At 39.0% G+C, this 27,356-nt stretch overlaps 1 protein-coding gene across 4 annotated transcripts in view; it reads left to right on the top strand.

Moving 5' to 3' along the window:
* Positions 1–27,356, top strand: part of LOC124291952 — a 213,417-nt gene that overhangs the window by 100,157 nt on the left and 85,904 nt on the right. The gene's annotated exons all lie outside the window — the stretch shown is intronic.

Raw genomic sequence — 27,356 nt, 5'->3', positions numbered from 1 at the left:
AAACTAAATTTTGCAAAATATTCCATGCTGTTTAAAGGTACTGTTTACACATAAACTTATCTATTGTAAAACAAATTCATAACATTGAAAAGATTATTGTCATGAGTTCAGTAAATGATGAAAATCAGTGAAAATTTGCGAATTCTTAACAAAACTTTACACCACAATGCAGCTGTTCACATGCACGATATTTCAGGGATGGCAATTTTCTGCTGATCCACTGATTATATTTCAAATTGTTCAATTGTGAATCATCTAAATCCATTGAGAAACCCTCAACTCGATGAGACAATATTTAAGTTTTCTGCTGAAAATAGATTTTCTTGTTGCCATCCCTGATATTTGCACATGCTTTTTGGCAATTTGAAAATTTTTCGTGCAATTCATCTGCATAAACGTTGCAGTTAGTTCCCCCAAGTTAGTGGAGAAATCAATCTTCAATGTAACCATATACATAACATATAGTGAGTGTTTTAAAGTTTTGAAGAAAAGTATATTTGGAAATTATATGTGGTCAAGCTGTTCAAATCTGATTTTCAACATTGCCGTCTCAACAGCGATATTGATGAAGTTATTCTTGGCCATTATTCAGCCATTTGTGTTTAAAATGTAATGAAATTTTGTGTATTTGTAGTTGGTAATGGGCTAAATATGTGTTCTCCAACTTGTGAAGCCTTGATTTGACCATTACTAGTCATTTCTGTTCAGAATGTAAGGGGGCAATGGGGTAGCCTAGTGGTTAAAGCGTTCGCTTGTCACGCCGAATACCCGGGTTCGATTCCCCACACAGGTACAGTGTGTGAAGCCCATTTTTGGTGTTCCCCGCTGTGATATTGCTGGAATATTGCTAAAAGTGGCGTAAAACTAAAGTCAGCCAGCCGTCAGCCAGAATGTAAGGAGTTACTTAAGTTTTATGCTGCTTTTTGGCAATATTCCATCAATATCACAGCAGGTGACACCAGAAATGGGCTTCACACTTTGTACCCATGTGGGGAATTGAACCCGGGTGCTTGACGTGATGAGCAAATACTGTAACCACTGGGCTACACCACCACCACTTCAGAATGTAATGAAAATGTGTTTTTTGCAATCTTTTGATTTTATTCTTTGACCTCATGCCCATGGGTTTTACCTGCATTATAAGCATCATCTCAGCAACCGCTGCATCACTGAAACTGTAACTTCATATTCTAATCCCCATCAATGTCGCATTTGTTCAAGAGGTTACGATTCTAATTTTTCAGTCATTTTATTCATAATGCAATAACATTTGGTACATGTGCCCACTTGAAAAATGAAGTTGTAACTTCAAAACTTCCAGCTGAGGATGACATTTGTGTTTGTAAAAGGGTTAAAGTCATGGGGGTAGCCTCGTTGTTAAAACCCATTTCCAGAGTTCCTTGTTGTGTTATTGCTGGAATATTGCTGGAATATTGCTGAAACCTTCCTCACCCACATCCTCGATAATCTCCATGGTATACGTTACGATAACTCACCACTATACCCTGGATGCATCCATGGCTTGGGGCGATGATTTTATTACCTCCCTTGGCTGGCTTTGTATCCAATCAGGTGCCTACGCTGGGAAGTTGAGCGTACCACTCACAACTCACTTTCGCTTCTTAAATTATCTTACCGTTTAAACTTGGCAACACAATTGATGCAGAGGTACTCTGTAAGAAGTAGAAGGAGTTCTTTCATATACATTTTTTAAAGTTTCAGATCTGTGAATTTGTCTTTAATATTACCCCAAAATCTGAGTGGCACTGTGAACAAACCTTCACGATTGCGACCGCTATTTTTGTTGACACTGGCAAGCTCGGTTGTAATGGAGGCTTAGCTGATTGGCTACTGTGAGGTAATAAAATCATCGCCCCAAGCCATGGATGCATCCAGGGTATAGTGGAGAGTTATCGTAACATATACCATGGAGATTATCGAGGATGCCTCACCCACTGAAATAGGTTGCAGTGGCAGGTACTTGTGAGGATCGGGCTTAGAAATGGTTCTAAAAACATCATGCGTGTTGTAAGATTAGTGATTAAGGGAATCAGGTGGTCAGGCTCACTGATTTGGTTGACACATGTCATCGTATCCCAATTGCGTAGATTGATGTTCATGATGTCAGTCACTGGATTGTCTGGTCCAGACACTGTTGTTCACACATACCTGGACAGTTGCTGAATGTGGCGCTAACCTTGCGGCTAATCAGGAAACAAAGCAGTGGTATGTATATATTTCGGATCAAAATGAAAAGTTAAGTTCTTCAATTGCAGGGGCGGAGGGGTAGCCTAGTGGTTAATGCGTTCGCTTGTCACGTCGAAGCCCCGGGTTTGATTCCCCACATGGGTACGATGTGTGCAGCCCATTTCTGGTCTCCCCCCAGAAAAGAGCGGCATTAAACCAAACTCACCCACTCACTCTTAAATTGCAGGATAAAGAAGCTGGGTTTGGTGTGCATGTTTCTTCTTATGATATTGTCATATTTTTTCCAAAACATTGGGATTTCAGTGGCTTTCTTGTGTGAGAATTTGAAAAAATTGTATGACATTAGAAAATGTCACATTCTCATTAGGTATTCATGGTATATACAGCTCTGAATTTAAACATTGAATAACATTAATGTCACCCAAGGTTTCATGTGTGTCCGGTATGCATGAATTTAACGAATGGATGCAGAAAGAAAATATATATAGTGTCTTGAAGAATGCTCAGTAATGTTCATTAAGAAACTATTTACATGCTAACAGGATTGAAATGTATAATAAGGTTGGCTTTCTTAACATTTTACACAACTGAATATCCAGGTGTTGCACGACGTTTGTTCAACACATCGATCTGTAAATAGATCCTGAACAAAACAAACTAGTGATTGATCATATGAAAGCCCATTGCCATCTTTATTCAATGAAATTCCATTAATTCAATGACTAGCCAGTCTATTTGTTGATTCCAACATGGTTCTGCTTCATTGGAGATGTGCATTGTGGGTATTCATTGTGGAATCCCAGTGGGTGATGTTCTGGCGGTATCGGTTCCCAATTGCGCAGATCGATGCTCATACTGTTGATCACTGGATTGTCTGGTCCAGACTCGATTATTTACAGACCGCCGCCATATAGCTGGAATATTGCTGAGTGCGGCGTAAAACTAAACTCACTCACTCACTCTGGTGGTATCACTTTGTTGGGTGTCGTTAAGGTGATGATGCGTATTTGGTGATGTACTTCAGGTGATGAACACCAGGTGACGTTATTTAGTGGATGGTCTTCAGGTGATGTTATTTAATGGATGGTCTTCAGATGATGTTATTTAGAGGATGGTCTTCAGATGTTATTTAGAGGATGGTCTTCAGGTGATGTTATTTAGAGGATGATGTCTTCAGGTGATGTTATTTAGAGGATGGTCTTCAGGTGATGTTATTTAGAGGATGGTCTTCAGGTGATGTTATTTAGAGGATGGTCTTCAGGTGATGTTATTTGGTGGATGGTCTTCAGGTGATGTTATTTAGAGGATGGTCTTCAGGTGATGTTATTTGGTGGATGGTCTTCAGGTGATGTTATTTAGAGGATGGTCTTCAGGTGATGTTATTTAGAGGATGGTCTTCAGGTGATGTTATTTGGTGGATGGTCTTCAGGTGATGTTATTTAGAGGATGGTCTTCAGGTGATGTTATTTGGTGGATGGTCTTCAGGTGATGTTATTTAGAGGATGGTCTTCAGGTGATGCTTGCTAGGTGATGTTATTTAGAGGATGGTCTTCAGGTGATGTTCTTCAACTGCTTGTTAGGCGAAGCTCATAGTTGATGCTTACATCTTGATTGTGTTAAGTTGATGCACAATAGGATTGATCTTCAACCCATGCTTGTCGTAAGAGGCGACTAACGCGATCGGGTGGTGAGGCTTGCTGACTTGGTCGGTTCCTAGTTGCTCAGATCGATGCTCATGCAGTTGATCACTGCATTGTCTGGTCCAGACTCAATTATTTACACACTGTCGCCATATCGTTGGAATATTGCTGAGTGCGGTGTAAAACTAAACTCACTCACTCACCTAGACCAATGAAGCCTATTGCTTTATGCTGCATATATTTTTAATACCCATGAAGATATGGGTTAGAGCATACTTCAGACTGACTGACTGACTGAGTTTGGTTTTACGCCGCTTTTAGCAATATTCCAGCAACATCACGGCGGGGGACACCTGAAATGGGCTTCACACATTGTGCCCATGTGGGGATTCGAACCCGGGTCTTCGGCGTGACGAGCCAACGCTTTAACCATTAGGCTACCCCACGCATACTTCAGAGGTTAGAAAGGATTTTCAGCAGGCAGTTCTTATGAGGTGATTAAGAGGAATGGGTGGTCAGACTTGATTGATGCACGTCATCATGATCCATGGATCAGTGCTCATGATATTGATCAGTGTATGGCTGGAATATTGCTGAGTGCGCCATTAAACAACTAACATGACATTTTCAAACTAACTTCTAATGAATGTAAGCTAAGCAATTCCATTATTCTTTTACTGGAAACTCTTTTGCAGGGCATTCAAAATTTCCAACATACAAATAATTTATGAAAAGTGCTCAAATACCTGTAATAACATTAGGGTGTTTGGGTAGCCTAGTGTTTGAAGCAGTTGCTTGGCACACGGAAGGCTGAGGTTAGAGTTTCCCACATGGGTAAAATATGTAAAACCCATTCCCGGCTTCAAGTCTGGAATATTGCTAAAAGTTAACTCATACACTCAATGCACCTTTAATGGTGGTTGTAATAATGTCATGGCAACCAAATGAAAGTTGCCTTGAATTATCTCAAATCACTCAGTGTCAACATGCAGAATGTAGGGATTATAAAAGAAAAATATACGTTCTCCAGTTAAGTGATTTATTGGAATTTCATTGCACACGTTGCATGGCAAACATGCATAAAAAACAAGTGCGCCCACGGAGGAAACATAATTGGTAATAGCTGTATGTTAAACTGTCCTCGCCGGTTATGTAACTTGACTTGCGAGCACTCTTGTTGTAAAAGAGACACTATTCATAGCTTTCATTCTTGTTGCCGTAAACACCTAGTGCTAGTATGATAGTTATGACTAGCCGTTGGTTTGGCTGGCTTCAGTTACGTCTACAGACAGCTCGACAGTCACAACACAGCTCTAGCTACACATGCAACCTGGCATGGTTGCTATGATTGTTTGAGGCTAGTAGGCAAAAAAGACTGGAGCTCCACTATCTTGTTTCGTGTCTGATGTGCGCTCCTTTTTAAACTGATATGGTAGGTATTGATTGGCTGTGATTATGAGACACGGCTGTCAACCCTTGTGCAATAGCCGGTGTAAAACTGGGCAATTGCTGGTACTGTCTGGTTGATATGCATGTAGTGATCACCTCATGCCCTCATAGATGGCTTCAGGACAAAAAGGTTCCGTTTATTTCAGAAATTGTTGCAGTTTCAGTGTTAAGATCACCCCAACTCATTTCTTGAAATATGTTTTTCTTGCCTCAGATATCCATTAATATTTCAAAATTATGGTCTGGTTTGTCTCTTTAATTCATCAGTATTCATGTTTTTGTACATACACCATGAAGAGGATAATGGTATTCTGTTAATTGATATTTTGCTCTCAGCAAGTTTTGATGGATATGTCATTGAAAGTGTTGTTTTAAACTTTGATAGCTAAATACATTTCTATTTTGCTAATCATTTTTGTCTATAATTTGATTTCACTGAAGATTATTATCAGAAAATACTGATATTATTTGTGTCTACAGTGCGGAAACTTATAAGGTCTACCAAAATAATGATATTGTTATGATACATTCAGATCAATAAATGTTGAATTTTCTCACAACATCTGTTTCCATAGTGTACTTTGTTGACTGGAATCACCTTTATCATATTTACCGCAACTATATTATACATGATATTTGAAACCAATGCCAATAGACACTTGTCGCAGACATTTATTGCTCACAGCCCAGACCTGTTTATGGCAAGTCATTGTGTATACTTCCTGTATTGCTGGTGAGTTGTAGTCCAATTATGATCCACTGAAATGAAGTCCAATTATGATCCATTGAAATGAAATTATTGATTTCAGTTTTACCTAAAACCTTTCGAACCTTTTGGCATCCTGTATTGGACTCCATGGTATTGGTAGATATTCCTATCACAATGCTTAACAGACTGTTGTGACCTTGGTTACCATGACATCACAATTAAATGACATCACTATAGTCTCTGCTTCTAAAACTGGTTGGCAGTACTTATTTAAACCTGAGGTATTGCTTCTTACAGTTGACAAACTGAAACTGTTCAAACAATCATGAAAATCTCCCCCTCGTGTCCCATTGTGTGAAATGTATTATCACATGTTGAAAGTTTGAACTCTTTGGCTAGTCTTGAAGTTTTACAGCATTAAATATTATGTACATATATTTAAAACATAAAGAATTGAACACACTTGGGTGAGATTCTGTATTTTGAGAATACCGTTATTTTTATTTATTTCTTTGGCTTGTCTGGGTAAAGGTTAGTAGTCAGGTTGTAACATGACGGTTTTAGTCGTCTGTGTATAGATGATATGATTAAAAGTCTAGCAAGCTCCGGTAGTATGTCTAGCGTCTGATACCATTGTCTGGGATCAGATACAAATCTCTCCAGGCATGGACATTGAATAATTCATGATTGTGATCAGCTTGCCCCAGATTCAAGCAAGAATTGCATGGCTGCATATTGTTATTAGAAGAGCATGTGTTAGGTCAGACGCTTGAGTTTAGTACAACTGCCATTCTTTCCCGTAAGCTCTGCTGACAACAGCTGATGTACTAACTTTAAAATAAAGTGAAACCTAAACTGAAATTCATGCCAAGAGACAGCTAAAATTGTTCTAAAATATAGTGAGAATTAAAGAAATAAAAAAAGAAGTCTGATCCCGTTTCATATCGGGATGTTTGTGAGATAGCAACTTATACTAACCAAAATAACACCTGGTTCACATGATACTTTAGTTAATCATCCATGCCAATATTCAAGGGCGGAACCAGGATTTTGGAGAAGTGGGGCTTCACACACATCATGATGTCCAAAGGTTTGGTGGAAATTGTCCTCAGGAAAAATATTTTCGGGGAGAATGGGTGTGTGTGCGCGCGCCACCCCCAATGATATTGCCAGGATGGATTAACTGAAGTATTATGAAGGAATGATGTTTTCTTTAACTCTTCAGTACAGGGGTTCAAAAATCCCATCGCCCGACGCCCGGGACAAGTCAGTTTTCATTTCAGGCAATCAAATAATGGTATCTTACTTGTCCGTGGGCTACTAGATAATTTCCACTTATGGTTTCAAACTGCAAATAGACTAGGGTTTAATTTCATATCTGCTCAAAATGTAGCTATTAAATTTTGCAGTGATAATGAAGTACTGTTATCTTTCTTTGCTATTTATCACTTTTCAATAAATAGTCCAGTAAACATTAACATCAAATACCATGTTGATTTATTCTTTCATAATTACATCATCATAATTGTGTCATAAAATCAGGGCAAGTGGAAAATTAGTCAGGACAAGTTACTTTCTTAAAGTCTTTATATAAATTTTTGAACCCCTGCAGTAGTATATTGTTGAACTGACATTACTTTTTACTGTCGATCAAGAAACTTGATTCTACAGATGTCCACTGGAATCAGTCCTTGCCATTTTGCAAGGTTTTAGCTGAACACGACTCACTTATGTCAGCATGTCATTCTTGCATTTTTATGTAAATTCATTTAAACAGTGTAGTGCTTCATGCATGTCCTCCTCAAAGATGATGTCTGAAAGCCACTGTCCCTCTAGAGCATTGGCACATGAGGCGCTAAGAGATTTATCAAGGTTGGGGTGGTCAGACTCGTTGACTTGGTTGACACGTCATCGTATCCCAATTGCGTAGATTGATGCTCATGCTGTTGATCACTGGATTGTCTGGTCCAGACTTGAAATTTACAGACAGCCGCCATATAGCATGAATCTTGCTGAATACGGCGTAAAACTAAGCTCACTCACTCAGATTCTCATTGTCAGTTCCAAGTCTTCAGTGAACGTCGGCAGTAATTACTATTTTGGATTAAACATCTCTAAACTTGACGTTAATACGTTTTTGTCATAAACTTGTAACAAACTGACTTGTATTTCTCTGATAACTGGATCATGAAGAAAAGGCTTGAATAGTCGGAATACAGAGTATTCACTTAGTTTCATTATGGAAAAAAGGACAAAGAAGTGTATAAACTGTATACACCAAATGACATGTGATGCTTATGTGTGGAAAGCCATTTTGTTGAATGTTTCACTAATCATAGTACCATCAACTACAATGTTTCTATTTAATTTTGCAAATAAAATATTGAAATCAGGGAATCAAATCAAAACTGATTGCAGGCAAATCTCAGTTTGAATAAACAGGTTTTTTCTAATTGAACCTGAAAAATGAATTGATGGACTGCGAAAGGATGTCATGATTGTCTCATTAGGGGAGTATTTAAATTGAAGTTTGACCCCTTTAACTATTTAATTGTGCAACCTTGAGGCATTTTCCTGTGAGCTGTCTTAATTATCCCACCTCGGTGATATCAGTTGATGCTTGTTATTTGTCCATGTGTTTCTCCCGGTGTCATTACAGCAGAACTGAGAGGGGAAAGGCTAGGGTTATAGTGCCAACAGAATTACGTCATGGCATTGCTGCATAATTATTCTGCGGCAGATATGAGACTTTTCTCCGAGGTTATCACAAGCTTTAATGCGTAAAGTTGGGAGTTCTTCTGCTCGCCTCCTCACTCAAGACTGTCAATCTGTTCGTCTGAGCTTGGGCCCATGGGTAATGCCGAGAATGGTTTTGTATTTTTAGGTTGCTTCTGGTGTCCTGAAATTATTAAAGAAGCTTTATATTGGGTTGTGTCTCAGCGTAGTCTGCAATGTATTGCTGGAGTAACGGATCTTGTTTTATGGTGATGTTTGCTAGCGGCGTCATTGTGTATCTCGATATCCATGTATTGAAAATATTTTAATGTTGATAAAGTATTGACACATTTATGAATATCAATATGACATTAATACTTTCAAAAAATGGATACACATATTAAGTTTACAATGGTTCACATGGACAATAAAAACTTCCTTTCATTCATCCACCTCCTCCCAAATATTTGCTCTATGCACACTGATCTTAACCTGTTCGTAGACATAAATCTTTCATGAATCTCTTTCCTCGCTTGTCTGTAATGGTCAATATTCTAATGTACAATGGGGGCGGGGGTAGCCTAGTGGTTAAAGTGTTGGCTCGTCATGCCGAAAACATGGGTTCATTTCCCACATGGGTACATTGTGTGAAGCCCATTTCTGGTGTTCCCTGCTGTAATATTGCTGGAATATTGCGGCAAAAGACTAAACTAAACTCACTCACTAAAAAATAATGTGTTATTTTTAAGAATCTGAAAATATTGATTACAATCCCCTGACATATTCTGAACAATCAGTTCTATTCCCATTTTGACATATTATTAATATTATAAAGATATTTTGGTTTGTCTTTTAGCTGGATCGTTTTTTACTTTGTGATTTTTAAAGTCAACCAACTATCTACATATTTGGATATTGATGGAATGTAATTTAATCCTACAGTGTACACAGATAGCCTTATATTAAAAAAAAATAGCCTGTCTTGAGACTTTTTCCATTTACCTTTCTTCTTTGTTTGATAGACCTCCTCCGTGGTGTAGTGGTTAGAGCGTCTGCCCGGAGAGCGGAAGGTTGCTAGTTCGATCCCAGACCGCGTCATGCCAAAAGACGTTAAAATATGGTACTTGTTGGTCCCTGCCTGGCTCTCGGCATAAATGGGTACAACAAGGACTGGTTGGCTCGGAGTCATAAATATGTGTTTCATTTTCATTAATATTGTGAGTTTTACTTACAAGGTTCAATTAAATTGCTGTTCATTAACCTGTTCATATGAAATCACAACATCGAATGTAATTACCTACGAGGACATACATATCGGGTTTCATATATGAGCGAAATATTCTCAAGCACGACGTTAACCCAATTTCACCTCTCCTCACTTGTTGGTCCCTGCCTGGTGCTCGGCATTAATGGGTACAGCAAGGACTGGTCAGCTCGAAGTAAGTATAATGTGTCTGAGTGGGGTATTCATGCTTCACTGCGGCATGGTATCTCAGTGGGCTAGCACTATAAAACCAGCTGGGCTAGTACAAGCAGCCACACATACACAAACGCATGCACGTCGTCATATGAGCGAAATATTCTCAAGCACGACGTTAAACCCAATTTCACCTCACCTTTGTTTGATAGGTTAAATATGTAAGGTAAGATACCATGCTGCGTGCTCTGTATCCTAGACTATTGATTACGTCTCATACAGAGACACTCGATGAACTTTAAGACTTTTCAGTTGCACATCCAGAATTTGATATCAGATGAAACACAATTGGCATGGATGTAATCACTAAACTATTATTCAGACTAATTAGAATATTCTTGTTCTGATGTTTGAAAGATTTTGAAGTGACACCACATTGTCATGAGCATGTTGATGCTGTTTTGATACGTTGCAGTGTCTTGGAATAATGGCTAATAAAGAAATATTTGACACTGTTCTGATGGTTGGTTGGTTTGTTGTTTAACGCTGCACTCAGCAATATTCCAGCTGTATGGGGGTAGTCTGTAAATAATCGAGTCTGGACCAGACACTCCAGTGATCAACAGCATGAGCATCGATCTCTACATACTTCGTTTGCATACTAGCTCATCATGAGAGGCAACTGACTTGATGGTCAGCCATGTTTCCCAGTTGTGAAGATCAAGGCACACGATACCCGAAAAGATCCGGGGTAGAATTGGTCGTAAGTAACCCATGATTATCGTAAGAGGCGACTAACGGGATCGGCTGACTTGGTTGACACATGCCATATATATCCCAGTCGCGTAGATCGATGCTCAGGGTCACTGGATTTTCTGGTCCAGACTCAAATATCAAAGACCGCCACAATATGGTTTGAATATTGCTGAGGGCAGTGTTAAACAACCAACAAATAAGGCTCATGATGTCAATCACTGGATTTTCTGGTCCAGACACCATCATATAGCTTGAATATTCCTGACTGTGACATTAAAAACATACGAACAAGGCATGTTTAAGTTAACAATTGTTGCCAAAAATGTTTCTCAATTTCTGGAAAATAACCAGAGTTAATGAGCAAAGTTGCGATCATGTAACCTAATAAGACTTGCAGCTCACTGCTCCATTACATAGTACAAAGTGCATAGTGCTTAGTAGCTAACTGGTACAGGTCACAAGGGAACACAAATTTCTAATTTGCAACGTAAAACATTCTCTTCAATTTGGGTAGAAATAACCTTAATTTAGGCTACCTAACTAATGCTATTGTTTGCCTACTTCTAAATAAATTGATCTTTTAAAATCATGAAACAATGGTCTTCTTCTTGCGATATTTTCTGTCGTAGTTGTTGCTATCTGGCCCGTGTATCTATGAATACAGAGAAAGTAATTCACATGTTTATATATCTATATATGAACATAAGTTACATACTCTTAAATAGCACTATTAGCAGGGCGACTAACGGGATCGGGTGGTCAGGTTCGCTGCCTTGGTTGACACATGCCATCGTATCCCATTGCGTTGATCGATGCTCATGCTGTTGATCACTGGATTGTCTGGTCCAGACTCGATTATTATCGGACATTGCTGTATCCAAAATGTCCTCACTAAACCTGCCCTTACACTTGGAAGTGTGAAGAAATGACAGGTACAGGGGTGGAAATAACCCTTTGCCCGACGTCCGAGTCCAGTGTTTTTTCTGTTGGGCAAGCAAATTTCTATATCACACTGTATCAGTGTCCAGTTGACTTTCCAATGTTAATTATGTTGTTTATTTAAAAAATCATCAAGAAAACAGCCGGTATAGTGGAAAACTTATCAGGGCAAGTGATTTTACATGTGCCACTGTACCGGAGTCCACTACCAATTTATAAGGTATTTCCACCCCTGAGGTACCTGTTTGGGGATATTCGATGTCCACCTATCACATGAAGGTACAGACCCGGGCGTTAGCCTGGTGGTTAAAGCATTTCTGAGGGTACAATGTGTGAAGCCCATTTCTGGTGTCCCCCGCCGTGATGTTGCTGGAATATTGCTAAAAGCGGCGTAAATCCAAAGTCAGTCAGTCAGTCATACAGACCTTGAAACAAATATATCCAAGAAAGCCCATGCAAGTCTAGTATATGTGGCAAGTCCAGATTTCCACAGTTTCAGGCTCAAAATGAAGAAAGTCTCTGGGCTCCCTTTTCATTATATTTAATATTTTTGTATTATGAACTGTTTGTTTTCTGTTAATATGTTCATTTCAGAGACTAGTTGTTAATCTAATCACATGTCAACTACACACTGATAATAACTGAAAAATCACTTCATTGTCATGTAGATGAACACAGACGAAATTGGCAGACATTTGTCCGCTGTGACATCACATAACGTCTTTGAGGGATAATTTAGATGTTAGGAAGTACAATATGGACAAACTTTATGGATAACAACTTCTATATTTCGTGAGTGAGACCTTTCGATACAGATTGTTAGTTGTCAGTTGCTTGTTTGTGTAAATAGATACACTTTGACCATTGAACATGTGCCAAGAAGTTTATATCCAAAATATCTCCTTTGAGTAAATTCATATATTTGCCTTGGTCTGTAAAAGAGCAAGTCCTACAGATGTCAGGACTGAATTTGGGGATCCTCTGCATTAATAGGTCACGGCACTTCGCGAGACCTTAGTACTTCTGGTGACAAACAATGTTTCATACCTTTTTGAATGGTTTCATGGTTGTCAGTTGACAGAAAGGAACTGGTAATCCTTGCAGGAATAACAAATTTCCACTTTAACCATCCCCAACTTACGCAACTTACACGACTCTCAACAGCTGTGACAGCCAAGCATGGTTGTACACCTGGTCTGGTCATATTTGGTGGTCACGGAAATTTGGAACGTGAACTGGTTCCTGAATATCATCGGTCATATCATATCTTGTCATCGGTAAAGTAAGCTGGGCACCATCTCGCATATCGCAAGTAGGCGTGCGCAAATGGAGCCAGGAACCAAATTAGTACTGGAAGTAGCACCTCGCAAGGCTTACAGGCCCTATAAGGGGTGTCTGGTTGACTAGTCAACCATTGACAAGTAAAATATAAGGTACGTAGGATGCCTTATGCCTGTGGATGGGTTTTCCTTGTTTGAATTCAAATTTGGTGGCTTGACTGAAGAAATTATCTTTTTGTGGTCTGAGGATTGATTGTATTTCTCATCAATACAGATACGACGTAAAACATCACAGTTTAAAAAAACTTGTGCTTGATCAAGTTGCAATCATTCCTAGTTACAATAATCTTTGTTGTCCTTAGGGACTCTCACTTTGTGTCCATTCTGAATTTTTGCTTGTACGAGTTGCGATATTTTGCATCTAGTAAAACCTAGAATAACGTAATTTGTATTGAAGATCCCGAAATCTTATTTGATGTTGAACTAAAGCTTGAGTACAGTGTAAGAATCTACATTGAAACGTCTTTAATCCAATAAACCAGAAATTGGTATCAGAAGGGTCTGTTTTCTTACTATAATACCAGTTGTATAGTGACATCATTTTTTCCAGTATTTGGAACATCAGAATAGTATTTAGGCAGTAAAACATTTTTTGACTTCTTTAAAATCCCAATGGGGATAAGACCGAAGTCTCATTTCCTTCTGATCGATATGAAAATTACAAGTTAGTTCAAGATAAATGTTATTTGTTGATGTATATGCAGTAGGTTGGTAATGACTCTGGCTGAGGACAATAGTTTATGGGTTGTGCCAGACTGTCCGTGTGAGGGACATGGTAAGGGCCGAAGCCCAGACAGTTCCGAGGCTGCCTGTGATGAGCTAGTGAATTCCGCACACGATACATAGTAGTGGAACAGGGGTACTTAACAATTCATTATGGGCACTCTCTGTCTGCTTGTCTAGACCGATGAAGAAGTAAACGAAAAGAGTTTGTTGATGAGGGAACTCTCCAGCAGGATGCGAGTGCTGTGCCATGATATTCATCAGGAACTTTGGACCATTGAGGTAACCAGCTCGGTCAATAATAGGTCTTACAGCATATTTCAAAACTGTGTTTATTTAGGAGTTTGCGTCAGAACGGGTCCTCGCATGTAATTGGAAGAGGTTTACTGATAATCATAAGTGGTTCAGTTTGCTGAGAATTTGCTCAAGGCATAACTCAGTCCTTTTCATGAAACGAGAAAAAATGGGAATGTCTAATGGCTGCCATGGATTTTTTTCAAAGTGTCGAAAGTATTTACCTAACAACATGTTTTGATGTTGGGCAGTCTGTGGAAACATTGTTATTTTGTAAGGTTCATGAACTCCTCTCCATGATTTGTTTTTATTAATTTAGGACCTGAGGTATTAGTAGACAATTTGTCTATGGTTCTGCTTATTTACGTGAAGTTGTTTTTTGTTGGTCTTGACATTATTTTTCTGTAACTAATTCTTAAAATCAAGGAATATGTTTGGGTATTGGTGTATCCTATTTATCAGGTTGATTGGAAAGCAGGAATTGCATAGTGCAATATGTAGCGGGATATTTTGTTTCAGTAAGATACGTTTCATGAAAACAAACTACCGCTAGATATGTAGGTTACATAGATACACAAATTTTCTTTCTATAAATAATTTAGATATATGAACATTGTTTCTCTAGATTACATAGATACATGAATTTTCCTTCTCTAGATTACATTAGATACATGAATTTTACTTCTGGATTACATTAGGTTTTTTATTTTTGTTACTTGCTGAATTTTTAGAAAACACAGACAAAACAAACCCCTTTAATTTGTCAGATATGGTTGATTTTAACTTCATTCTTTCAATAAGCTTTGTAGTACAGGTAGCTTTCCCAGTCAAGTGAGACAATACCAAGCCAATGTGGCCAGATGGTATTATCAGTTGTACCTAAAGTCTCACTTGGGAAAGAGTCATTAGCATTTAGAGTTAAAAGTTGATTTTCATTTTCACCAGTATTTTAACGATGGTAAAAGTGGCAGTCCACAAGGAAATTTCATCAGTTCTTCCTGAATTTTACGAGTTTCGGATTGATAGATTTCATTGATTAATGCATATTTTCAGTCACTGGATTGTCTGGTCCAGAGTCGTTTAATTACAGACAGCTGTATATAGCAGGAATATTCCTATGTGTGGTGTTGTACAGCCTGTAAACAAACTTGATAACAATGTTTATTTGATCACTCAACATCTGCATGAAAATGATGCATTGAACAATTAAAGAATTTGGAAATCATAGGCAAACTCATGTTTTCCTTCATACAACCTGAGACCATTAACCCATTTTACAACAGGATCTTAACCTGAGACCATTGGCCCATTTTACAATAGGGGTTTACAACAGGGTCTTAACCTAAGACCATTGGCCCATTTTACAACAGGGTCTTAGCCTGAGACCATTGACCCATTTTACAACAGGGTCTTAACCTGAGACCATTGGCCTATTTTTACAACGGGGTTTACAACAGGGTCTTAACCTAAGACCATTGGCCCATTTTACAACAGGGTCTTAGCCTGAGACCATTGACCCATTTTACAACAGGGTCTTAACCTGAGACCATTGGCCTATTTTTACAACGGGGTCTTAACCTAAGACAATTTGCCCATTTTACAACAGGGTCTTAACCTAAGATCATTGGCCCATTTTACAACAGGGTCTTACAACAGGGTCTTAACCTAAGACCATTAACCCATTTTTACAACAGGGTCTTAACCTGAGACCATTGGCCTATTTTACAAAAGGGTCTTAACCTAAGACCATTTGCCCGTTTTACAACAGGGTCTTAACCCAAGACAATTAACCCATTTTACAACAGGGTCTTAACCTAAGACCATTAAGCCATTTTACAACAGGGTCTTAACCTAAGACCATTAAACCATTTTACAACAGGGTCTTAACCTGAGACCATTAAACCATTTTACAACAGGGTCTTAACCTAAGACCATTAAACCATTTTACAACAGGGTCTTAACCTAAGACCATTAAACAGTTTTACAACAGGGTCTTAACTACAACAGTTTGCTGACCATAAGAACAATCATGTATGCTATAACCTTGTGATGTTAGACCAATGACTTACTGAAACATTAGGCCAATGGCACAATTTACATCAGGGTGGAAGTACCCAAACTGCCAGTTACTATTTCTGACTCATCTTTCACCTTGAACAGGGTACACAATCTTTGGTTTTTGTGATCTTTCCAAGTTTCTTAAATCTTAGCAGTGAATACCCAGGCAACGCCAAGGAAGAACAAACAGAACTGAATATGTAGAATTGTGCTTCTAGCTTTCAAAACTTTGAGGGGGTGGTGGGGCAGGATAGCGATAAAAGCATTTGCTCATCACACTAAACACCCAGGTTCCCCAAATGGGAACCATGTGTGAAGCCCATTTCTGGTGTCCCCTCACTGTGATGTTGCTTGAATATTACTTAAAACAGCACAATATTTGATTCACTTTTGATAGTTTGACATGTTTCACTTTACCATTTTTGACATGCCTTCCTGTCTACACGTTGATGAAATAAACTGCAGTGTTTAGAAACTGACAAATGACAGTACAGCCACTCTGGCCAGAGAATGAATTACGAACTTTTATATCCCATATGTGAGATATAATCATGTTTTTTCCCATCCCTTGTTCTCGGAGTATCACACTATATTTCTCTGTGTGATTAGATAGCCCTGTGAGAATTCATATCACCTTCACATGTAAGGTGATTTATAACCTGCAAATTGCATTACCCCTCTCGTGTGATGATTAATTTTTTTCTGGTTTCATAGTGTGGCAATACTGAACAGGCCCTAACACAACCTCCTGATTTAGTCCTATAATTTCTGTTGTCATGGCTCTTGGTGTGCAGTGTGTGGTGAAGGAACTACTGGCATGGAAATAGCTTCTATAGTGTCTCTTACATGTAGCGATAGTCACAGGTACTCCAGGACTTACACCGGAGAGTGGGGTAGCCTAGTGGTTTAAGCGCTCGCTTGTCACGCCAAAGGCTCTGGTTTGATTCCCTACATTGCCACAATGTGTGAAGCGCATTTCTGGTGTACCCCACAGTGATATTGATGGAATATTGCTAAAAAGCAGCGTAAACCTTAACTCCCTCATTACATTCTAGCAGATATGACTAGTAAAGGTCAAATCAAGGCCAAAATTAAAATTTTGCAAGTTGAAAAACACAATTTAGCCCATTTACCAACTACAAATGCTCAAAATTTCATTACATTTTAAACAAAAATGGTGGAGTAATGGCCAGGAAAAAGTTAGTTAATATTGCTGTTGATACGGACATGTTGAAAATCAGAATTGAACCAGATATTGCTGGAATGTGGCTAAAAGTGGCATAAAACCCGACCCTGTGAAGCCCATTTCTGGTGCCACTGCCATGATATTGCTGATATAAAAGCAGCGTAAAACTAAAATCACTCGCTGTCACTCACTCACTCACTCACTCACCACCGACCCCCTAACCCCTATGTCAGAATGACCGCCTATCTCACCTTCAGCTTCATTACCACACCCCATGTAGTCTAGATGTCAGCATCACCCCCACCCCACCCCACTCAGTCTCGCCACCATCCCCCCTAACCACCCAACAACCAATCCTCATCTAAGTAGTCTAGACATCAGCACACCTCCCTATCGCACCTCCACCCCTCGTCTAGTGTGCAGGTGCTACAGGTTGATACTGTTTGTGGACATATATACATCGGCGACGGCGGCTGATGCGGTCAATAATACATTCTTGTGGTCAGTAGCAGACTGCCATGTTCTCAGCCTGCTGTCTGGTCAGGCCAGAAATAGCTGGGTCACTAGACCCACAGGATTGGCTTCTGAAAAAAGTAGGATATTCAAATGTTGATCCCGGTGAGGAGGAATCTATTGAGATATGCCCTGGAAGATAAGTAATGGTAAACTCACAGCTATATAGGGGGATTTACAGCTTTACACCACAAGGATCATCAGTCATTGTTCTCAGTTAAATTCAATCTATTTACTTACCAACTTCAAACTATCTATTCCTTTTCAATTTCATTATCAATACAATTCTGTTTACTTTCAGGTATTTTCCACTAAATATTTCGCAAAACAATCCATTGTAAATATTTTGTTAATATTACAACAACCCAAAACAATTATTAACCTGAAAACTGACAATTTCAAACTATTTTTTCTCCACTGCCAGCAAGTTATTTATTCTATTTTTCCAGCTACCCATATCTTTGTATCTTTCAATAATCTGACATTCATTTAGTTTTTTCATTTGTGGGGAAACAATCCCACAAATTAGAAGTGTTCGATCAGGTTTGTGTGGGTAATTTGAAAAAAGTACAGGGGAGGTCAAAGATACTATTCAGCCTTCTGGATATTTTGATTATGTCAAATTTTATTTCTGTGGGAAAATTTTTGAAATATTTGTATGCAGATTATCACACGCTGAAGAGCCGTGATATTGCTGGAATATTGCTAAAAGCAGCATAAAACCTCACTCACTCACTCACTCACTCATCACCTGGCTGATTGTTAAACTTCGTTCAGCACCGATTCATATCTTTACACAAACTGGCTTAACGCACTTCTCATCACAGAATCTAAAGACTTGTCTTACCTTAGTCTTTGTAAAACGCTGGCTTTTGTATGGTTATAAGTACCTCTATAATGTGACATAGGGAATACAACAACAAAGTTGCCTTAATTATGACTTACACATATTCCAAGACACATCTGAATCAGATTTCACTATGCAAGTCAAGCTCTAATGTGAATTTACCCAAAAAATATTCAGAAATTATTTTTTGAAAATTCAAGTTCATAAGATGGATTTTTCTTTCTGTATATATGATGTAAGTTACAAAACATTGGGTTTGGATTTTGTTATATATTAAGCATTTGTTTTTCTGTGAAAAAAAAGTGTCCCAAATGAACAGTTTACTTGCCCCAGTACTTTTGTAATGTTACTCAGTCACCAGTGCATCAAGGGCTATAATTTCACGCTTGATTGTATTTTTTCTTTCAGCCATTTCTTCAGTTACTACATTGATCTCAGGATTTTCTTTCCTCATAGTTGGCAAAAGAAAGGTTCCAATTTCAATAACAGTCCGAGCCTCTGGATTTCCTGTTTGTCATTTGTGAACAAAATAAATGAAATTGTTTCTTTGTAGTTGGTACGGAAAGATAAAAAAAAATGGAAGGCAATTAATATGGTCATAAACTAGTTCCATGTGGCTGCAGTCAGCCAGCTTGTGAGAGAATATTGCCATGAGATCTGCGGAACATTTTATCGGGCACAGTAGGAGTTGGTGGAAAAAGTGCGGACATAAAAACACACTCAGTTAGTGTGTAGTTATAAGAGCCTGCTGGCTTGCTCTACCCAGGCAAGCTTTCTGCAGGAAACCCAGAAGCATACCGTGCATACCAATGATGCAAATAGCTGGTGGAAATTTGAAAATCCTTCCAAGCAAGGTTTATTTTTATGCCATACTCTATGACAAGTTTCCCCAGAAGAAGGATCGGAGATGCCACCGACTGAATGAGAGACCTGGTTAAATTCAATAGGCAAGATTTTGGCAGTGTATGCAGTCCTATCTCACGCTTGTGCCGTATTTCCGAAGCCCCCACTAGGAGGCCCCCTTGTCCGTTTCTGGTTCCGTACCTCTGCGACGAAGCTGCCAGCTCAGAAATTATCAAGATTTGTTTCTTGAATCAAGTCCAGCGTTTCTTTCATATCTTGAGAATTTTACCTTGACTGTTTCAAGCTTGTTTAGTGTGGGCCTCATGCTGTGCGTGATGGTCTTGGTTACTGGCAGACTGTGCCATCAAGGTAGCGGCAAGAGACTTGGAGATGCCAAGACTGCATCTTGTGATGTCTGTAGTGGAGTACAGGAGTTGTTTGGGGCATCGTTCCCCAAGTTACCAGACCATCATGGACAGTTGCATTTCCCATGACACTTCAGTAAGAAGTTCCAATAATTCATGTTGGTGTAATGGTTTTGAACATCTTTTTTTGTCATTCATGTCTTTCGAATGTAAGTAAAGTTATCATCCCCATCAACATAAAGTAATTTTGAAATAGAATATGTCATGTGTTAAATGTCTACGACTCAAGTTTTGACAAGCGTTATACAGGTTAGTTGTCATACAAACAGCATTCAATAATGCATTTTAGCATTGTTACAAATAATATGTAATTTATGTCACATTCCCGTAAGAGGGTCACTTAAGTTACGTAACTGCATAAAATGTTTCGTGTCCTTTTGAAAAGTTGAGTAGTATATACCAGTACATGTATAGATCCTTCATCGGCCATATCCAAAGTCATAAGATATTTTTGATGACAAAAACCAAAATACTCCTTCCTGTACAAGAGTTCCTCACCACTACAGCAGCCATCGTATAACTGGAATATTGCTGAGTCCGCAGCGCTATGCAACAAACAAACAAATCCTTTCTTCACCAAAACAAAATTTTTAAAAAATTGGCTCTTTTCTTTTGTCAGAACATCTGAACAAGAATTTGCTAAATTATAAATAATTGGTGCCAGTACCATCTGTGCTTAGATGAAGTGGGCATAGTATCATTTAACCTTGAATGATTGCGTCAAAGACTTGCAGGGAGAGTGCAGCATCGTATTTGGCACGCTTTCCAGTTGTGTATTAGTCAACATCTGTTCTGGTTTTCAAACATTTTGCAGTGCTTATAAGTTAAGTCTTTCAATTCCAACCATGACAAGAATTTCTACCTGTTTGCACATTACGATAAATATGTCATAGGAAGTTGAAAATGATATTCCCCTGGGGACAATAAACTAGTCTAGTCTGAAAGGTACTGTTCCTGCTCGCGTAATATACAACCTTGTATTGTGTTTATTGCAATATGGAGTGAGTTTTTTGTGCAATGACTGTTGATAATAGAGCTGTGACGATATATCGTCGTATCGATAATCGTGATACCTTTTCTGACAGTAATATATCAATACTTTTTTTTCGTATCGTGATATGTATCGCTTGACCTAAAATTGTGTGAATTTTCACTAGAAATTGCACTTTTACACTGTTACTTGTTATCAAAATACACTTTTTAAAGAAAATAATTAAAGATAACATATCGCGGATGATCGTCGATCGAATCATATCGTTCCACAACTTGAGATATTGACATAACCAAACGGATTTTGCATGTCACACAACTTATAACATAAGTTTTGATTTCTTCCACGGAAGCCGCAGGTGGCGGATGTCAAGTCATCGCGCACTGACAAATTCCTTAAATATGTAATGGAATCTACATTCCACATTTTCTTCCACGGAAGCAGGTGTCCATCACCACAGTATGTAGATACTCAGTGTAGTTACGCCTGTATATTTGGTCTTATAATCCCACCTAGTTTATTATCATACTTGTATCGTTGATACTTATAGTGAATTCTATAACAGAACTGCAGTAATATCTAGACATTTGATAGTTTGCCAATGTGAATCATAATTTAATCATTTGTGCATGTTGTCTCGTCACACACCGTAGTGCATGTTGTCTGTCTCACTTAAAAACAAAATGCAAATATTAAAATTAAAACTTACCTTGTTCGAGGAATATATCCATCATCCATCCAAAACTGTGATGTGTCTTTTATCAATAATTGGCAATCAATCAATGTATTGCCGGGTTAATCCTTTGAAAGAAGGACGCTTGTTTTACGCAGACACCTATTAATTTACAGAGTATCTAGTATAGATTAGTAAATCTACATACATAAACACTACCTTTTGACAATTCCGTGTAAGATAAAAGTAATTAATCAATCAGCATGTTATCGGGTTAACTTTGATTGTTTATAATGTTGAATATTTACCCAAAGAAGTGAATGATGACATTAACAACAAGGAGTATTAATTGATGTGAAAACTTATGGGCCTAATAATTGTTTTGAGAATACAAAACAGATTTTACGATGACATGATTAATTATCTCAAATAGCCTCAATCTAATACCCAATCGATTTTGACAGAATCGCCTATGATTCGTAGGCAAAAGCAGGAGACAAAATTAAATGACACCTTGTCTATTTCAGGTTTATACAAGCCTGTAAACAAGATAATTTGATCGTAGTTTTAATGACGGGTTTCATTTATAACGATGCCAGTGGAAATATATCCCATTCTGTATTGTCACACCTCTAGTTGATAAGTACTGGAAGTACATCCCATTTGGATTTTTGTTTGTTCGTCATTCCACTCAAAAATAGAAATATGTAGCAGCCTGTAATTTGTAAATAAAGTGGACCAGACAATAGTGATAAATATTCGACTAATGATCCTTTCTGTCATGGTACAATGGCATGCATTCATTGCATTGGTTCTGGTTCATATTCAAACCCAGAAAACATTAGTACCAAACACTACTGTAATAGTGAGTGAGTGAGTTTAATTTTACGACGCTTTTAGAAATATTCCAGCAATATCATGGCGGGGGATACCAGAAATGGGCTTCACATTGTACCCATGTGGGAAATCGTACCCGGGCCTTCTGCGTGACAAGTGAACAATTTAACACGTCTACCCCACTGCCCCCTTTATTGTAATGGTATTACCCCGCAATAGTATCCCACACTGTTGTTGGGGTGATAGGGTAGCCTAAAGGTTAAAGCATCATGCTGAAGACCCAGGTTCAATTCCCAACTTTCGTACGTGTGACCTGTGTTGACCTGCCACGGTATTGCTGAAATATTGCTAAGAGCAGCGTGAAACAATACTCACTCACTCACTCAACAATACTCACTCACTCACTCACTCACTCACTCACTCACTCACTCACTTGTAATAGTATTGTATTACAATAGTACCTAACACTATACTGTGTTTGGGTATTTCTGTCACACCCAACACTATCAAAGTAGTAATACAACAATAGTTCAATCTATCATTTCATCCCCCTCAATTGATTGATTGATTAATGATCATATGAGAAAATCTACTGAAGGTTACTTTTTGTGCATTGGTTACACTCCTCAGCAGTGGGGGCCGCTTGCCCCTCCCTGTGTTTCTTTTCTTCCTTTGTGCAGCTTACATCCACTCAGCGAACCAGCTAAATGAATTGCTGATTGTAGTTTCTATGTGCCGTGTAACCGAATTCTGTCACTGGATTTCAGTTGAGATAGTTTTCAAAACTGTTCAGCCTTCACTGGTCATGTTGTAAAGAAAGTACAGATATGTTTGCGTTACTCTGTCAAATAAGACTTCATCTGTGACTAGTGTGCACTGATAGTTGATAATAACACCACCGTCTGTCTGCCCAGTTGACGGAACTGCACCGTACATGTCTGACTGCATGCACTAGGGTCACTTCCACCGGACTGGGTGAGTTGGTCTATAATTGGTCTACACTTGACGCACACCACACCCATGCTGCACTGTCTGTCGGCAAGTTTCATTGCCTGGGTCATGCTTCTTTTTGTAGGGTGCATTTCTCTTACATAAATAGGGTCAGTTCCATCAGACTGGGGGCGATGGGGTAGCCTCGTGGCTTAAGCGGTTGCTCGCCACGCTGAAGACCTGGGTTTTATTTCCCATATGGGTATAATGTGTGAAGCCCATTTTTGGTGTCCCCTGCCGTGATGTTGCTGGAATATTGCTAAAACCAGTGCAAGACCGTACTCACTCACTCACTCATCTTGGATTTCCTGAATTCTGGTTATCCCTGGTTATGGTTAGGTTTTTCAACACCATACCTATGCTTCTGCTTTTCATCATCCAGGTGAACACACCTGTGAAGGTCCGGGTTAGAATGTGCCTTCACTAACCCATGCTCATCGTGAGAGGCGAATTAACGGGATCAGGTGGTCAGGCTCGCTGACTTGGTTGACATATGTCATCGATTCCCAATTACGCAGATCAATGCTCATGCTGTTGATTACTGGATTGTCTGGTCCAGACTCGATTATTTACAGAATATTGCTGAGTGCGGCGCTAAAACTCACTCACTCACTCACTCACTCACTCACTCACTCACTCACTCCTGGTGAACATTGAAGACCCACATCACCTCCCAAGCTGACATATAAAACCAAGTCACTCACTCACTCACTAGATGCTGTTACCTCAGTCCAGAAGTCCATTGCCCTTGCTAGGATCTCAATGTATACTGAGTTTCCTGGCATGTTTATGTCGAACAAGTGAAGATGGGATTGTATTTATAGATAACAGGAACTGGCTTTTTTCATCCGCATGTAAAAAAGGCAATTTAATGCTTCTAGATCTACCTCTTGCAGCAGGCAGGCTTGCACAACAGTCTTGTAACATTGGAAGTTTACCTACACTGACAAACATAGAGAATTTTTCTGGGTTACATGTTCTTTTTATTAAAAATCTCTATGTTCATCAAATATCATCTTCTAAAATACACTGACAAGATTTCAAATTCTGCTTATCAGTGATCTTGTTGGATGTATGGCAAACCCAAAAGTGCCCATAAATTCAGAAGCATTATCATTGGCATCCCCTGTAGGTTATGTGAAGCGGAAACGTAGGTAATACTCTGGTATTGGAATACCCAAGTGCCATGTGTTGTTGTTGCTGTTTGAACCCGTGAAGATCCGGGGTAGAATAGGTCTTCAGCAACACATGCTTGCCACAAAAGCGACTATGCTTGTCGTAAGAGGCGACTAACGGTATCGGGTGACAGGTTGACACATGTCATCGGTTCCCAATTGCGCAGATTGATGCTTATGCTGTTGATCACTGGATTGACTTGTCCGAACTCGATTATTTACAGACCGCTCCCATATAGCTGGAATATTGCTGAGTGTGGCGTAAAGCTAAACTCACTCACTCACTGTTGCTGTATGTGTCGAGGGCTGACCTTGGCGTGGGAGGAGGGAGATAGAAGATGTGGGTGAATAATTCAAGACCTGCAGTTGGTAAGATCAGGCATAGGCATTTCTTTAGCCCACTTCCCAGAGTCAAATGTGTCTTAATGTCAAACACCAAAATATTCCAGACATATGACTGCTTGTAAATGATTGAGTCTGGACCAGACAATCCAGTGACCCGTATTGTGCAGTTGAGGGTTGAAGGCAAGCTGTGAACCAAGTAGCTGATTCTGACTATGCAGTACCGAATCGGGTTGTCAGGCTCGTTGACTTGGTTGACACATGTCATCGGTTCCCAATTGCGTATATTGATGTTCATGCTGGTGATCACTGAATTGTCTGGTCCAGACTCGATTAGTTTTAGACCGCCACCATATGTCTGGAATATTGCTGAGTGTGGCGTTAAACAACCAACCAACCAACAAGACTGTGCAATACATTAAATCCAGTCCTTTCATCAGCAGTCATATACATATATACCCCACATGGGAATTCTGGTGTCCCCTGCCGTGATACTGCTGGAATATTGCTACAAGCGATGTAAAACTAAACTCACTCACTCTAGGGATATCCTGAACTACACCTTCCCCTTGTGGCAAGGTAAAGGTTTTGAAGACATGATATGTTTTCATGTTTTGAGCAAGTAAATCTCAAGCTTTCTCTGAATATCATGAAGCTGACAAAATATTCAAGTTAGGAACAGAAAAACATGAACACAAAGACAACAGCTAAAAACATAAACACAAACCATACCATTACACCCGAGGACCTACTCTTACCTGGAACCTTGAGGTATTCCTGGAGAAGTTATTGCTTGTTACATCAACCACTGGTTTGTCTTTTCAAGAATGACCATTTCTTGGGTGCCACAATATGGCTGCATTAAAGCTGGAACAGCAAGATGAGACACAATAACAATGTTCGCGCTGCATCATTGTGTCACTGTACCCCGAGGGTGTGGATTTGCTTAAAATATGAATCCCGTTTTTGTCTGGTCCAAACTCAACTGTGTATAGACTGCCCCATACAGCTCCAATAATGTTGAGTGAACTGTTAAACAACAAGTTAAAAAAACAACATTCAGCTAAAATGTTTTACAAGCCATACATTTTACTTGTCATCTAAATAGCCTGTTGGTAAAAATCTTCCTTACAGTCGATAGCGAAGAATTTAACATGAGCTCTTGTCTATTCCCTGATTGTGTAAAATGGAAGTCAATCACTAATTCAGTAGGCCATTCAGACCAAAACATGTCAAACATTAGTGTTAATTTTGGCGTGTTTTCTTCTAAATGGCAACACTTTGTTTTCTGCCAGTTGCATGAATAAGGCTGAAATTATCGACAGGTGTATCAACGACCTTCACATTCACCTTTTGTTGTTTGGAGAGCATGTGTGTTTACTGTATTTATTATGACTCAGGCCTCGCTGTGTACTTTACCTATGATTCCACAATGTATGTTCCCAACAGTTACATGTTGTTCATGACTTGTGGAATTTGATATTTAAATATAACATCACGACACTTGTAGACAGTTGCGTAATGTCTGGCGAAACGCTTGAATTAGAATTTTTCAAACAGAATACAGATTAGGCTTGTGGGTTGGGAATATTTGTCGTGTTTTTCTTATGTTGGGAATGGTTGGGAACAAATGTGTTGAATGGACAAGCCTGAATCGCTGGTAGACTCAGGAGTGGCTGTTATCTTTTATCTAATATTTCTCCAGACGCCTGTTACAGCGTCTGTCGTTTTTGTTTTTATTGTCATATATTATTCATATTATGTCACTTGTGTCATTGTTGTTGAGAAATTATTTGCAGACACTGTATTCAGACTGATATCTAGGTGTAACATATTTTACAATTAATTCTTAAATGGACTGTTGTGTAAGCTGTAATTTGATATCGTTGCATAGGACTGGATCATTGTCATCATTTTGACTTTACTCTGCACATAAATAATTTCCTTTGTTGCATTGGTGTTTGCTCTTTGTGGATAATGTTTTTGATTTTCTTTTGTGTCTCTGTACTTGGGATCTATATGTTCTTGCTGGAGTAAAAGGGTGAGATGTTCTTGCTGGAGTAAAAGGGTGAGATGTTCTTGCTGGAGTAAAAGGGTCAGATGTTCCTGCTTTGGTAACAGGGTCAGATGTTCCTGCTGGGTTAACAGGATCAGATGTTCCTGCTGGGTTAACAGGATCAGATGTTCCTGCTGGATAACAGGGTAAGATATTCCTGCTGGGTTAACAGGGTAAAGTGTTCCTGCTGGGGTAACGGGGTAAAGTGTTCCTGCTGGGTTAACAGGATC

This window comes from Haliotis rubra, unplaced genomic scaffold (genome assembly GCF_003918875.1).
Source record: "Haliotis rubra isolate DU_JTF1 unplaced genomic scaffold, ASM391887v1 Scf503, whole genome shotgun sequence".
Classification (NCBI taxonomy): domain Eukaryota; kingdom Metazoa; phylum Mollusca; class Gastropoda; order Lepetellida; family Haliotidae; genus Haliotis; species Haliotis rubra.
The sequence above is the reverse complement of the archived record's forward strand: the minus strand, read 5'-3'. Positions and strand labels throughout refer to the sequence as shown.